Raw genomic sequence first — 13,351 nt, 5'->3', positions numbered from 1 at the left:
AGGGAGCGAGACAGAGAAAGAGTGCGAAAGAGAGAACGAGAGAGAGAATGCATTGAGGTGCTGCGTAGCATAATTATTTTTCCTCCCATATGAAATGTTGATTCACCCATGATTCACAGCTTTTTTGGTAGGAACACTCTAAATAAGCATGTTATGTTGCAGTCACATCAAAACTCTCTGTTATTCGAGGGGATTGTCTTGATTCTGTTCTATGATGATGTATTTTTGGAACAAGTCAGTCCTCCAACCAAACAAGGTTTGTAATAACTAACAGTCAAATTAAAATAAATACTGTATTGCATCATGCCTATGATAATTACATTACTAATTACCATACATATTTCAGTGCTTATTTGTGACCTCAATATGGAGTCACATTAGTCATGGACCAGCGGTCACAGCTCATCGAGTTGTCTCCACCTGCAACCCAGCTCACTGCTTCATGCCATTAGTTCAGCTTGGCAGCCACAGCCCTAGCTCACCTCACCAGTCTCCATCTTGGCTCTCTGTGCCTCTGCGTTGTCTCTGGTCACCCATAGAATGTCTTGCTGTAATAGTATTTGTGTGTTTTCCTGTCCTTATATGTACCATGATTTTGATATTGATAATGATGACAATATTAGTATTACAAAAGGCAACTACTTTACTACTACTACAAAAGCCAGCTACTTTGATAAACTTGTATTTATATTGGGATTTTCATTATCCAGTCTATGTATTCATTTGATAAATGAATCTTCCATCTCTGTTAAAAATTAACCATTATAATTGGTATCAAAATTACTTTTCTTACTTTTCATTAATTTAACATGGTGCAATTAATTAAAGCCTCCCTAGTTAAATTAATTGGTAGTGTGCAACTCTGTCCAAATCCCTGGAAATTCTCCTGAAGCTATGAAAGAGACTACATTCAGGATGGTTAAACAGTTGCAGAAATGCTCCAGGATGTTTTCAAGATGTACCCGCCATAGGAAAACGCAAGTCATTCTTCTTGTCATTATTTTTCTCACAGAATGTTTCAGTCTCCCTGCTTTGGTTATCTACTAATTGGAAAGTGACATTCCTGTGGACAATAACAGTGTCTGGAAAAGTTGTGCTTTTTCACTCAGCCCCACGCTCCACTGGGATTACTGATGGTTGCATTCCCATGACAACCAGCACTCAGTCAAACGCTATTATCTCCAACACTTCAACAGGGTGTCCAACAGATCTCTGGCTAGCTGAGGGTGTGAGGAATGTGTCAGGGTTTGTGTGTGTGTGTACAGTATGTGTGTATGTGTGTGTGTGCTTGCCTGCGCCCAGAAGTGCATGCAATGATTTCCCAGTTTCCCACATAAACACTTAAAAATAACAGCCAAGCTGTAACCAAGCTGATGAACAACCAATTAAACAGTTCTCCAAGATAGAGGAGAAGAGAAAGACAGAACCCTGTCAGCAATCCTTCAGTTTGAGACAAGGGGCCATGTCTTACCGAGCTGCCTTGTACAATGCCATATAAATCAGATGTACAATCCTCTGTCTGGGCTTCCTGTGTGTCTCAGGTTGACTTTGTGTCCTCCTGTTGGACGTGGCTAACAGGCTTCTCCATCTTCTTGTTAAGCCTCTACAGAGGCCCCAGACTTTACAAAGCCTATACAGATGTAGGATCTTAATTTGATCACCCTGTTGCAGGAGAACTTTCTAAACATCAAAGTGTATTTGAGGTTTAAAAAGGCTTGATTTTCCCTTACGAAAAATGTATCAACCTCTACAAAAATGTTAATTAAATATAATCCACATAATTCACATTTCCTGTTGGTGCAGAATAATTTTTCTGCTGTAGCAAACTGGCTCAAATTAAGATCCTACATATGTATTTCCCCCTGTGCCAGACATAACCGGTAGATCATGTATTATCCTCTCAGTACAGTGCCAGCGGGAGCTGATGGAAGCATGCAAACCTTGCAGAGTAAAAACAAGGTTGATTCTTAAGCAGTGCATTAGGAGACGGTAAGCTATTTTTTGTGCCTTACTTTACAAATGTAGGATCTTAATTTGAGGATCTTTATTAAGATACCGCATTTGTAGATTGATTTGGATTCTTTCAGCTATCTTGCTTCTCCTTTGTCCTTTCATGAGTGTGTCAAATGAATAACTGGAAGGATGTTATTGATGCAACCTGCTCTCCAACAGACCATCACAAGCCCTCTAGCAAGTATGTGAATGTTCAGTATAGATGTATCAATAGTGTGTATCAAAACGCTTATGATCTCTATACAATTTTAGCATTATTTTGCCTGTCAGTCTAAGGTTATTGGCTGTGTGTCTGTCCCATCTGACTCTCAGTCCCTCTCTGCTCCAGAGACAGGGATGTGGCCTGGAATGCCCGTTAGGATCCAGCTGCTTCCAACTCATTGGTATTTGGGAGACAGAGCGTTCCCGAGCGTCTGTTGCACGTGCAAATGAGGGGCTTGGCTGGGCTAGAGATGCTCTTCTCTCTCTCTCTCTCTCTCTCTCTCTCTCTCTCTCGCTCTCTCTCTCTCTCTCTCTCTCTCTCTCTCTCTCTCTCTCTCTCTCTCTCTCTCATGTTATCAGGACCTAAAAATAGAAGCCACCCCCCCCTCTCCCTCCACTCCCAAATGCATCTGTGTTTTCCTCCACAACCTCCCTCCATCTCCTTCCTTGTCTTTTTTGTCCACAGATGAGACACTTCACATGTTGAGGACTTGGGACTATAAGGTTCTATCTGCATTCATGTAAAAAATGAGTTATTGACCAAGCCATGTTCTGTTCAATGTTCTCTACCGATATACCCCAATTCATGTTGTTAAGTTCAAAAGAATACAAGATAAAAATTGCTGACACCATTCAAATCAATGAGGGTTCAGAACGTTAAAGCCAATGATCTCAGAATCATCTTTTTGCAGATAGAACCTTATAGTCCCAAGCTCTAGATGTGTACCCAGACTATTTAGACTGTAGTTACGTACAGTACTTACCCCAATTTGGGTGGAGCCATACTTATTAAAACTTACTGCTGTGGTACATTTCCTTGTTTCACATGATCAGTAACTGTTAAAATGCATCCATCTCTGAATCTTTAAACTGGGTTGAAGTTTGATGAACTCCCCCCGCTGTGTCATAGCTAATCAGCAGATGCTAACCCCCAGGATGCACTGTGGTTGGTGTATATGGACGTAATGCCCCGTGCTGCTACATCACATCATTATAAAACTGGATTTGATTAATAGATTGCGCGCTCATAGAATACAAGATAGATGAACGCATACAGTAGTAACAATAATAGAAAATACATTTACAGACCAGGGTTAACTGTATGTATTTGTTTTGTGAATACCCTCATAAACATGGTCATGGTCATGTCATGTAGTTTTAGTCTCTGATTTCTTTATCATCAGTATCTCCTGTGGCTGAATTGTCAACAGTGCAGCTCAGCCAGCTCAGTTAGACACTGCAGAAAATGATTATGCATCTTTTATTTTTTACTTTATTTATTAATTTTCAGCAGGCTGTTTGAGTGATGAAACCACAGTAGGTGGGCAGCGTTATACGCTCTCAGTGGAATTTGTTCCAGCACACGACCAACCTTGGCTTAGTCATTTCGCCCACCGTCCGCCCACTGAGAGACACAGCGAGAGAGAGAGGCCTTGCCCCAGGATCTCTATCCCACTATCAGCCAGAGAGACAGCCGTCCAAACAGCAGAAACAACAACAGAGAGCCTAGACTCAGCATTAGAAACCATAGACCCATCAACAGACACCTTAGAGACAGCAAAGGAATAGAAACAGAAAGAACAACCGGGAACATAGAGATACAACAGAGACAGCATTGGACATACCGGCAGTGGTTGTAAAGGCAGACTTAGCAATAGAAACAGTTACAATGGATCAATGGCTGCAAAGCCAGCATTATAAACATCAAAATGGATTATTGGGAGAGTAACTGAAACAGCAGTATCAGGGTCGTTCCACCAAATGAGGGCCTTTTGTGTCCCTTTGATATTTTAAGTAGAAATTAAGAGTTTATTTCCAAAACGCTATATATCCATTTTCAGAAATGTTGGTAAATTAGCTTTTATTGTTTAAAGAATGTATGAAAGAGATTGGTGTGTTTTTTCAGTATCTAACAATGGCAGCGGGTGGTTCAGTGACAGACATGTATTTGTTTGAAATCTATCACTTGATGGTTTAATTTCAGAGACAAATAATCATAATTGTTTGCAAAATGCTATATATCCGCTAAATAACTACATTTTTCATAAAGAACTGTTCAAATTATAAATTTGTGACATTAATATTTAAAAACATGTTTTAAAAAATGAATCAATAGAGTAATATGAGATCTGTACTGTATGTAAAACATTTACATTTGACATTTTAGTAATTTGCAGTTAGTGCATTGATCTTAAGATAGCTAGGACAGACAACCACATATCACAGTCAAATATACAGGATACGAACATTTCATTCCAGCTAAACAATGGATATATCTCCTGAGTGGTGCAGTGGTCTAAGGCACTGCTTCGCAGTGCTAGCTGTGCCACTAGTGAACCTGGTTCGAGTCCAGACTCTGTCGCAGCCGGCCGCGACCGGGAGACCCATGGGGCGGCGCACAATTGGCCCAGCGTTGTCCGAGTTAGGGCAGGTTTTGGCCGGTAGGGACGTTCCTGTCCCATCGCGCACTAGCGACTCCTGTGGCAAGCCGGGCGCGATGCACGCTGACTCTATCGCCAGGTGTATGGTGCTTCCTCCGACACATTGGTGCAGCTGGCTTCCGGGTTAAGCGGGCGTTGTGTCAAGAAGCAGTGCTGGGTTGGGTTTCAGTGGACGCACAGCTCTCGACCTTCGCCTCTCCCGAGTCCATACGGGAGTTGCAGCGATGGGACAGGACTGTAACACATCAAATACATTTTTATTGGTCACATACACATGATTAGCAATGTTAATGCGAGTGTAGCGAAATGCTTGTGCTTCCAGTCCAGCAATGCAGTAATATCTAACAAGTAATCTTAAAATTCACAACGACTAACGTATACACACAATGTAAGGGGATGGAATAAGAATATGTACATATAAATATATGGGTGCGCGATGGCTGTGCAGCATAGGCAAGATGCAATAGATGGTATAAAATACAGTATATACATATGAGATGAGTATTGTAGGATATGTAAACATTATTAAAGTAGCATTATTTATAGTGACTAGTGATACCATTATTTAATTCATTTATTAAAGTGGCCAGTGATTTGAGTCTGTATGTTGGCAGCAGCCTCTCTATGTTAGTGATGGCTGTATAACAGTCTGATGGCCTTGAGATAGAAGCTGTTTTTCAGTCTCTCGGTCCCAGCTTTGATGCACCTGTACTGATCTCGCGTTCTGGATGATAACGGGGTGAACAGGCAGTGGCTCAGGTGGTTGTTGTCCTTGATGATCTTTTTGGCCTTCCTGTGGCATCGGGTGCTGTAGGTGTCCTGGAGGGCAGGTAGTTTGCCCCCGATGATGCGTTGTGCAGACCGCACCACCCTCTAGAGAGCCTTGCAGTTGAGGGCGGTGCAGTTGCTGTACCAGGCGGTGATACAGCCCGACAAGATACTCTTGATTTTGCATCTGTAGAAGTTTTTGAGGACCTTCTTCCCCACGCTGTCTGTGTTGGTGGACCATTTCAGTTTGTCCTTGATGTGTACGCTGAGGAACTTAGAACTTTCCACCTTCTCCACTACTGTCCCGTCGATGTGGATAGGGGGGTGTTCCCTCTGCTGTTTCCTGAAGTCCACGATTATCTCCTTTGTTTTGCTGACGTTGAGTGAGAGGTTATTTTCCTGACACCACACTCCGAGGGCCCTCACCTGTAGGCCGTCTCGTCGTTGTTAGTAATCAAGCCTACCACTGTAGTGTCGTCTGCAAACTTGATGATTGAGTTGGAGGCGTGCATGGCCACACAGTCGTGGGTGAACAGGGAGTACAGGAGAGGGCTGAGAATGCATCCTCAGTGTTGAGGATCAGCAAATTGAGGATACCACGAAATTGGGGAGAAAAAGGGGTATAATCCCCCCAAAAAGATATATATACAAAACAAATTAAGTAAAAACTATAAATAAAAATTACAAATAATAAAAAAAATCTATGGAAATATAGTTTTGTAAAAAAAACACATTTTAATACACAACTAAAATAGATTAATAAAAAATCGGAAAACAGTAATATTCTACACACACACATGAAGGTACCCACCCATAAGCAATAATTTCTGGTGAAAAAACAGAAATGTGAAAAATTGGTGGATGTAGCGTTTTGGAAATGAACTCTTCAAATTATGCACCAATTAGCCTGTTAAATTCAATGAAGTGCCCTTTAATGGAAATATTCACCCATTTTGAATGTTGTATTGTATTTGTGCATCTCTGAGCGATGTTCTGTCGAATCCCGGGGTCATTTCATGTTTTCATGTCTATCTGAGATAGAAATACAGGGAGGTGTATTATAATGGTGGGGGGTAAAGAAACCAGCAAATAAATGAGAAAGCAACCTGGCATAAAACTCCTGCCAGGAATATCTCGCCTGTTAATCAGACAAAATGTCAAACGAGGATAAATGCTGCCGTTTTTCCAGGCAGCAGGCCTACCTCACATCCATGATTCACAGCTCAGCTTCCAATACAGGGATAGGGAATGGCAGGATTCTCCCTGGGGAGGGGTGTGGGGGGAGAGAGAATTCAACATTCCCCTGTAGGTATCCTGACATTTTGCTTATTCCCTCTGGACTCCAGCTTCGATCAACCACATCCTGTGAGCCTGGTACAGTAGCCCCAGGGAGTCACAATCCTCTCTCTCTCTCTCTCTTTCTCTTTCTCTTTCTCTCCCTCTCCCTCTCCCTCTCCCTCTCCCTCTCTCTCTCTCTCTCTCTCTCTCTCTCTCTCTCTCTCTCTCTCTCTCTCTCTCTCTCTCTCTCTCTCTCTCTCTCTCTCTCTCTCTCCCTCCCTGAAAGCTCACACGTAGGAGAAATGGGGGCAGCATGTTCCAAACGCTTGCCTTTGATGAAAATTCACTGGTTTGAAAATTCAAAGCGATGGGTGATTGACTGTAGAAGAGTACAGGCCTTGGTATATTTTTTTATTTGTATTTATTAGGATCCCTATTAGCTGCTGCCAAGGCACTCTTCCTGGGGTACAAACAGGATTAAAACAATTATATCACAACAAAAACACAATAGCCCACATCATCAATAAAACAATACATCATACACTACTTCATTACATTATTACTCTCTTATTACAAACGTACGATATCAAATGGATAATACTACAATACAACAACATTACAATGTGTGCGTGTGCAAAATCTGATTTTACTGCTCACTTGAGTTCCATGTAGTCATGGCTCTATGTAGTACTGTGCAATTCCCAGAGTCTGTTCTAGACTTGGGGACTGTGAAGAAACCCATGGTGGCATGGCTTGTGGGGTATGTATGAGCATCTGAGCTGTGTGTAAAGCTGCCAAAAGAATTCTTTGAAGCAGAATAGGAACGTTGGTGTCTCCGTCGGCAACCATCTGGAACACAATCTAAATTGAATACAGAGTGAGAACGCTATCGTCAAAACCCTCTTAGAAATCACACCTGTATATTATTAACTGTGAACTGGGGTAGAACGTTCAGACATGTCGCTCTTTCGCTCATTTTCTGTCCACTTCAGGATGTTGTGTAAGTTCATGTTGTCAATTCAAATGGCACTTTTTAGGGGCCAGAGGGGAAACGCTGTGTCGAATGAGGGAGAGTTACAAAAAGAGACAAAAGAAGATTTGAATTGCTGTGCAAACTGGGTTAGATGAATTGCTGTGCCCACTGGGTTAGAATGTACTATTCATTTTATGGTCCATTACAGTGTCTTCAAAGGGAAAATACAATGACAATGACGTTATGATAATGATATCGTTTACTGATGTGGGCGAATGTTGCTTGTTCTTCCTCATGTCTGTTGTGGCATAACTCTTCTACAAATGGATAGTTCCCTGAATTGGTGTGACAAAACAGAAGCCTCTGGAAGTGAGCCTCTCATTTGCATGGCTGAGCGTCTCTTATCCGGGCACCATTTGTACTCAGGCATCTGCTCTTCATGTTCTCTAGCCCCGTCCTGCTGTGAGCCAGAATGCAGCCTCTTCAGCATGACTGTGCTCCAGGTTTACTAGTACCTACGAAAGGGAGGAAGAGAGAGAACCATATACTGCCAGTCATGTGTTTACAGTTCCAGTTACAAAACCAAACTCCCTTCTCCTCCCAGTTTTCCTGGTACAGGGGCTCTCCTTCACAGGACCTAAGTATCCTCCCACTCCCTCCGTCTCCTGTTAACGACTGGCAAACTGTGATGTCGTTGCAGTACTACGTCTTCCGATGTTGCCTTAGTAACAAAGAGACATAGACAGAGAGTGGTACTTAAAATTCACGTCATTCTTGCACTAACCTTGGCTCTAGGAGGTCAATAACTTCTCCCTCCTGTCCTGAAGGTAATGGCCATTTGAATGTCTGTCTGCCATGTGTTAATATTCCACTGTGCCAGTTTATGGGGGAGGGGGATTGGGGGGTGGGTGGGGGAGTTTTTCATGGAGAGGCAGTAGTGTATTTTTGGCACTTGGCATCATTGCTTTTTTATCTTTATTAGCTGCAGAGGCAGAGCAATATCAATATCTGTGTAACCAGATACTTCACTCAGAATACCCAGGTTAGATGATGAAACAGTAGGCTATGGGCCATGCAGAGTGAATATAACGGACATTTTATGATGACAGCTTCATGTGTAAAATGTAATTGATATTAAATCTGAAGATGTCCGTTATAGCATTGGGACGTTATGACATGTCATATATTTCTATTCACTTCATATTTTGAAAAATTGGACACTGAGTGGCATTATGGAATATGCTGAAAGAAGCTCATCGGTCGATTGATAGACATACAGAATATTATTGTGACACATGCAGGGTATGCAAATATGATGATCAAAGTAGTTGATTGGTTTTCTATTTTTCAATAATTTATCATTTGGGGTTTTTGATGATGCTTCTCTCTCAAACAGTAAGCTCATATCACTATGTTTGACGCTTCTCTATGAGAAGGATGAGTTTTAAGCCTGATATGTTTGCAAGTTAATTATCCTGTTGAAATGAGGTGAAAATGGTTACTAAAACGTGGGGAATTGAATCTAGAAAGGTATCTTATGAATAAAGACCATTTTAATATCTTAGGTCAGCACACATTGGCTAGTAAATTAATAATTTATTTTGCCATATAATTTACACTATATGAGCTTGAATGCAATTTTTTTTATTAACAAGGGACCAGTCTTGGATGGATTTAGCTGATAAAGCCACCAAGTCAGAGATTTGATCTATTCATATTTGACTCTATTCTCTAGATCTGTTCATATATGGCATGTACATTTGAATGAGGATCTCAAACAAGCCTATGTTCTGTTTTTGCCTAAGGCACAATGAGAACATTGTGTTTTTGGAATGAGTCCATATTATGCAAACGCATCACACTGTTCAACACTGTGTTTCTTATTTGCTTGTCGACATAACTGTTTTTTAACTCAAAACGTCACAAATCATGCCCGAGGACTGTGAGCAATTCTCTGTTTCTAAGTGTAGTGGATGATTTAAAAATGGAATGGAAAGAGGAAGTGTCCATGACCAACTCTCAGTCAAATCTGCATTAAATCTGCCTGTATGCTCCATAATGTGTGGTGTATTTATTGTACTATATGTGTGACATGCCTTTCTAGAACACTGTGATAGAAGTGTGTAGGGTAACTATAACTGTGTAAAAATCTACACTTGTGTCCGCCTCAGATAACACTAGCTGGATAATTCCATTCCCCTCGGGATAAGCAGTTCTTAAAGCCCCATAATACACAGAATCCTAATGCACAGCTTTCATTCAAAATCTGCAATCATGGTGCTACGGCATAAAACGCAAATGTTTACAAGATAACACAAACCTGCCACAATAGGCAATTGTCGTTAAACGGGCAATTCATGAAGCTTCTGTAAAGCCCTACAGGAGCAGCAGGCCCACAGTAAGGAAATGAAAAGCTCCTCCATGATTGTCCCACTTCCATGCTGGTGATGCTGTAAAAGAAACCTACTCTTTCCTTTCTCTCTCTTTTCCTGGTAGCGAGCAGTTCAAGTGAGTAGATGTATGAAGCAGAGTAAAAAGTCTAGTGCTTCATTAAAAAGTGAATGTTTGTTCTTTTGTCTCAAATGCTCATTGGTGCACCCTGAAAATTCTGAGACACATTATACACTACAGATGTAGGATCTTCATTTGAGCCAGTTTGCTACAACAGGGAAATGATACTGTAAAAACAGGAAATGTAAATTATTATGTGGATTATAACTAAGGGGCATTTTTGTAGGGGTTGATATATTTTTCATTAGGGCAAATCAAGTCTGAAATTTCAAAGTGGAAATTACAAACTTTAGAAGCCTTTTTAAAACTCAAATACAACAAGTTTGCATTTCTAAGCAACAAAAGAGTGATCAAATTAATATTCTACATCTGTAGTTGGAATAGCAAAATGGTAGCCTTTATTATATTTGGAGCTTTTGTTAGTCATTTCATATTTACATACTTGTGTTCAGAAAACAGGCAATTCTCTGTAGAAAGGCAGCAAGATGTAGTTCTAGGCATTCAGTACAAGAGAGAAACACTCTTCTTCTTCATGATATGTACTCAGGAAAACATTTTCAGTGGGAGGGAGAGACAGTGTGAAGTATCGATCATCACTCTGTTATCCTGCCGATTAGCTCAGTGAATCATGTAACTAAGTTCTAAAAAGGTGTCAGGAAGTTTCATTTCTCAATGTGCCTGCTGTCATTTAGCTACTGTATGGATAATCTATTGGCATTGTGAATACTGGTAGCAGCTGTCTTTTACCTAAGGATCTCTGTTGTCATAGTGACAGTGCTTTGTTAGAGACTTGCTCAGAATGATCTGATGAGAGCTGTTCAGCACGGCGTTCGATCCTCTGTCTGTCTGGCAGCAGTTGCACCCGTTGAGGAGGGAGGACATACACGTTAGATAGGCATCTCTGTAACCCCATACTCTTTATACTCTATACCTGTGTTCTTTCAGTCTATTACAAGCCAATTACTCAATAGGTTTTGGCTTCAGGGTACTTGAAATAAGGCAAGCTATTTTCGTAAGATTCTCCATTTTCTCAAAATAGTTGTGACGTGCATGTCTTGGTTGCCCTGGTGAATTGATTTTAATAAGGCCTTGTGTGTTTACATATCTATATTTGATGCAGTTGTATTTACTATTATTGTTTACAGAGGAGTCTGCTCTACTCTGTTCCATATTCTATTTCAGTTGAGACGTTGGTACATCCTAGGTTGCTGTGCTACTGTGTCCAGCAATTGCAATTATGTGTTATTGTCATCAAATACTTAGGACAACAAAACAGTCCATTGTGACTTAAAATGAAATCATCGCCTTCAGTGGAGGCTCCTCAGAGGAGGAAGGGTAGGACAATCTTCCTCAGTGAATTTCATAAAAATTAAAATGGTAAACATTTAAAAAGTGCAGCTAGCTAGTTTATCCTACTGTAACACCCTGCTCAAACAGAGGGGATGCTATGTTAGCTAGCTGGCTATAACTATCCAACACAACACTGGAACTCTTCCAAGTCAAGGTAAGCTTTTGGTTTTACTAATTTATTGCCACCGGGTGATGTAACTGCTTACTGACTGTACACTAACGCTACTGTATGATTGTAGCGGTTTTACTAACGCGTTAGTTCTATTAGCTCTGCTGACTTTGACGTTACTTTAGCTAATATGGTGACAACAATGTAGGCTTTGCAGAGGTTTGGCTTGTACAGGTTTTTTCACCTGGTCACATACAGCTGAGTTGTTGTGCATTGAAGTCCACAAGCGAAGGGAAGAGAAGGAATACAACGTGGCTGTTATGAGAGTGAACTCTGTCTATGCATGAGCAGGGGTGTATTCATTCCGCCGATTCTGTTGATAAATGTATCTAAACGGAAGCAAATGGAACAAAACGGGTATACATTTGTCCAGTAGAAACTCTTGTTTGCAACTGTTGGACTCATGATTACACCCTATATCAGCTAGATGCAGGCAAAAGTGTGCAAGGCGGTATTGAATGTCACTGTCTGTCACCTCAAATTTGTCTCTCGACCTGTGTGCACCTGCGTTGTAAACTTTCATTTAGGTTATAGCAACCTCATGATGGGTATAGGGAAAATTAGAGTATCATGTAGTAGCCTAAACCTATCGCTGTTACATTGAACTGGGTGAATGGAATATGAATGAGAGTCATCCAATAGGCTGTATGACCGCCATTGGACATATCTGATGATTGAACACCATTTCTCAGTAAGTACCTCTATTTTAGACTATTGTACAAAGATCCAATGCTTAGGTAATGGTAACTGAGACATGGCAGTTTCAGGTACTCAGCAACAGCATTTTTGCAAATGACCACTGTAAGAATAACATTCTGGTAATGTTGCTGTGAAGGGAGGCCTTCAGGGGGTGCCTGCCATCTATATCTAGAAGGGGGGCTGAATATGACAGAGTGGAGGTATGAATATTTATTGTTATGTATTTACCCTTTATTCTATTGGTCAGTAGATAAATCAGTATCATAATCCATATTTCATAAATGTACAGTTATATGTATCAGGAATCAAGGTAAGACCCAGGTGCAGACCGTGTCGAAGTAACAATGTTTATTAGAGCAACAGGGTCAAAGGTACAGGAAGGCAGGTAGACTCAGGGTCAGGTCAGGCAGAGGTCAGTAATCCAGAGGTGGGGCAAAGGTACAGGACGGCAGGCAGGCTCAGGGTAAGGGGCAGGGGCAGGCAGAGTGGTCAGGCGGGCGGGTACAGGGTCAGGACAGGCAGGGGTCAAAAACCAGGAGGATGAGAAAAGAGAGACTGGGGAAAAGCAGGAGCTGACAGGACAAACGCTGGTTGACTTCACAAACAAGACGAACTGGCAACAGACAAACAGAGAACACAGGTATAAATACACAGAGGATAATGGGGAAGATGGGCGACACCTGGAGGGAGGTGGAGACAATCACAAAGACAGGTGAAACAGATCAGGTTGTGACATATATGCATACTTTCATCATTACACCTTGATCCATTATTCTTCAGTATGTGAATGAATAGGAGATGTCATGTTATTATGTTGTGCTATCATTTGTTCTGTCTTTGTTCCCTCTCTCTCCTCCCTCTATCCCTCATCACAGGTGACGAGCTGTACCTGTGACCAGTGGGAATGGTTTATAGTAGAGTGCTATGGAGTGGGGCTGCAGGTCTCCT

At 41.3% G+C, this 13,351-nt stretch overlaps 1 protein-coding gene and 1 long non-coding RNA gene across 4 annotated transcripts in view; one reads left to right on the top strand and one right to left on the bottom strand.

Moving 5' to 3' along the window:
• Positions 1 to 13,351, top strand: part of LOC139562459 (regulator of G-protein signaling 7-like) — a 55,978-nt gene that overhangs the window by 19,029 nt on the left and 23,598 nt on the right. Inside the window, exon 1 of one of the 3 annotated variants that reach the window (XM_071380179.1) lies at positions 1,908 to 1,989. The exons of the other annotated variants lie outside the window; for them this stretch is intronic. The gene's annotated coding sequence lies outside the window, so the exon portion shown is untranslated. Of the gene's footprint in view, positions 1 to 1,907; positions 1,990 to 13,351 lie in introns of those variants that run through there. 3 annotated transcript variants of the gene reach the window in all.
• On the bottom strand, positions 7,096 to 8,554 carry LOC139562462 (uncharacterized). Its single transcript, XR_011672364.1, has 2 exons — positions 8,459 to 8,554; positions 7,096 to 8,189 (listed from the first exon to the last, which is right to left on the bottom strand). It is a non-coding gene; the product is annotated as an uncharacterized lncRNA (long non-coding RNA).

Source organism: Salvelinus alpinus, chromosome 32 (genome assembly GCF_045679555.1).
Source record: "Salvelinus alpinus chromosome 32, SLU_Salpinus.1, whole genome shotgun sequence".
Taxonomy (NCBI): domain Eukaryota; kingdom Metazoa; phylum Chordata; class Actinopteri; order Salmoniformes; family Salmonidae; genus Salvelinus; species Salvelinus alpinus.
The sequence above is the reverse complement of the archived record's forward strand: the minus strand, read 5'-3'. Positions and strand labels throughout refer to the sequence as shown.